Below are 4,452 nucleotides of genomic sequence, written 5' to 3'. Positions count from 1 at the left end.
ACACAAACTGCCACACATACGTACACACACACACTCCAACACACACACGTGCACACACACATGTATACACACTCACTCACACACACACACACGTACACACACACACTCCCACACATACGTACGCACATACACACTCCCACACATACGTACACACTTGCACACTCCCGCTCATACGTACACACACACAGTCCCACTCATACGTACACACACGCACACTCCCACACATACGTACACACATGCACACACCCGCTCATACGTACAGACACACAGTCCCACTCATACATACACATACACACACTCCCACATATACATACACAAACACACACACACACTCCCACACATACGTACACACACTCCCCCACATACGTACACATACACACACACTCCCACAGATATGTACACACACACACTCCCACACACGTACACACACACACTCCCGCACATACGGACGCACACACACACTCCCACACACACACACACTCCCGCACATACTCACACACATACGTACACACACATACACACTCCCACACATACACACACACACTCCCATGCACATGTACACACACACTTCCACGCACATGTACACACACACACTCCCACACACATGTACACACACACCCACACACGTACAAACACACACATACACCCTCGCATACGTACACACACACTCCCTCGCATACGTACACACACACTCCCACGCATACGTACACACACACTCCCACTCATATGTACACACACATACACACTCGCACACATACATGCACACACACATACACACTCGCACACATACATGCACACACACAGACTCCCACACACACACTCCCACAGATACATATACACAGACTCCCACACACACGTACACACACACACTCCCACACACACACTCCCATACATACGTACACACACACTGCCACACATACGTACGCACACACACTGCCACACATACGTACACACACATACGTACACACACACACCCTCCCACACCTACGTACATACACACTCCCACACATATGTACACACACACACTCCCACACATACATACGCACATACACACACGCACATACGCACTCCCACACATACGTCCACACATGCACACCCCCACACACGTATATACACACACACATACACACACACACTCCCACACATACGTACACACACCCACACCCACATATACGTACACACACACACTCCCAGACATACGTACTACACACACTCCCACACATACGTACACACATACACACTCACGCACATTCGCACTCCCACACATACGTCCACACATGCACACTCCCACACACGTAAATACACACACACGTACACACACACTCCCACACATATGTACACACACACACACCCACATATACGTACACACACACACTCCCAGACATACGTACTACACACACTTCCACACATACGTACTACACACACTCCCACACATACGTACTACACACACTCCCACACATACGTACACACACACATTCCCACACATACGTACACACACATATGTACACACACACTCCCACACATACGTACACACACACACTCCCACACATACGTACACACACACACTCCCACACATACGTATACACACACACTCACACACACACACACACACACACACACACACCCACACACACACTCCCACACCTACGTACATACACACTCCCACACATACGTACTACACACACTCCCACACATACGTACACACACACACTCCCACACATACGTACACACACACACTCCCACACATACGTCCACACATGCACACTCCCACACACGTATATACACACACACGTACACACACACACACCCACACATACGTACACACACACACACCCACATATACGTACACACACACACACCCACATATACATACACACACACACTCCCAGACATACGTACTACACACACTCCCACACATACGTACACACACACACACTCCCACACATACGTACACACACACACTCCCACACATACGTACACACACACACTCCCACACATATGTACACACACACACTCCCAGACATACGTACTACACACACTCCCACACATACGTACACACACACTCCCACACATACGTACACACACACACTCCCACACATACGTACACACACACACTCCCACACATACGTACACACACACACACACACTCCCACACATATGTACACACACATATGTACACACATACGTACACACACACTCCCGCACATACGTACACACACATATGTACACACATACGTACACACACACTCCCGCACATACGTACACACACACACTCCCACACATACGTCCACACATGCACACTCCCACACACGTATATACACACACACGTACACACACACACTCCCACACATACGTACACACACACACCCACACATACGTACACACACACACTCCCAGACATACGTACTACACACATACGTACACACACACTCCCACACTTACGTACACACATACACACTCCCACACATACGTACACATATACACACGTACACACACACACGCACACACACACACGTATACACACACACACACGTATACACACACACCAACACCCACGTATACACACACACACACTCCCACACATACGTCCACACATACACACTCCCACACATATGAACACATATACACACTCCCACACACACGTACACACATACACACACGTACACACACACGCCCACACACCTCAACACACACACACACACGTACACACACTCCCACACACACGCACACACACACGTATACACACACACTCCCACACATACATACACACACACACACACAAAAACACCCACATATACATACACACACACTCCCACACACACGTACACACACACTCCCACACACGTGTACACACACACACACCCACACATACGTACACACACACTCCCATGTAAACGTACACACACACACTCCCAGATACATATACACACACACTCCCACTCATATGTACACACACATACACACTCGCACACATACATACACACACAGACTCCCACACACACACACTCCCACAGATACATATACACAGACTCCCACACACACGTACACACACACACACTCCCACACACACGTACACACACGTATACACACACACTGCCACACATACGTACGCACACACACTCCCACACATACATACACAAACACACACACGTACACACACACACTCCCACACACACGTACACATACACACACACCCATGCACATGTACACACACACGCTCCCACACACATGTACACACACATACTCCCACACACATGTACACACACACCCACACACGTACACACACACCCACACACGTACACACACACACACACCCATGCATACGTACACACACACTCCCACGCATACGTGCACACACACACACTCCCAGATACATATACACACACACTCCCACTCATATGTACACACACATACACACTCGCACACATACATACACACACACACAGACTCCCACACACACACTCCCACAGATACATATACACAGACTCCCACACACACTCCCACACACACGTACACACACACACACACACACACACGTACACACACACACACACTGCCACACATATGTTCACACACACAGCCACACATACGTACGCACACACACTCCCACACATACGTACGCACACACACACGTACGCACACACACACTCCCACAGATACGCACACACACACACTCCCACAGATACATATACACAGACTCCCATACACACGTACACACACACACACTCCCACACATACGTACACACAAACACTCCCACACATATGTAGACACACACACACTGCCACACATACGTACGCGCACACACTCCCACACACACGTACGCACACACACACAAACTCCCACACATACGTACGCACACACACTCCCACACATACATACGCACATACACACACGCACATACGCACTCCCACACATACGTCCACACATGCACACCCCCACACACGTATATACACACACACATACACACACACACTCCCACACATACGTACACACACCCACACCCACATATACGTATACACACACACTCCCAGACATACGTACTACACACACTCCCACACATACGTACACACATACACACTCACGCACATTCGCACTCCCACACATACGTCCACACATGCACACTCCCACACACGTAAATACACACACACGTACACACACACTCCCACACATATGTACACACACACACACCCACATATACGTACATACACACACTCCCAGACATACGTACTACACACACTTCCACACATACGTACTACACACACTCCCACACATACGTACTACACACACTCCCACACATACGTACACACACACATTCCCACACATACGTACACACACATATGTACACACACACTCCCACACATACGTACACACACACACTCCCACACATACGTACACACACACACTCCCACACATACGTACACACACACACTCCCACACATACGTATACACAC

This window comes from Stegostoma tigrinum, chromosome 38 (assembly GCF_030684315.1).
Source record: "Stegostoma tigrinum isolate sSteTig4 chromosome 38, sSteTig4.hap1, whole genome shotgun sequence".
In the NCBI taxonomy this organism is placed as follows: Eukaryota; Metazoa; Chordata; class Chondrichthyes; order Orectolobiformes; family Stegostomatidae; genus Stegostoma; species Stegostoma tigrinum.
This window is presented reverse-complemented; position numbering follows the sequence as displayed.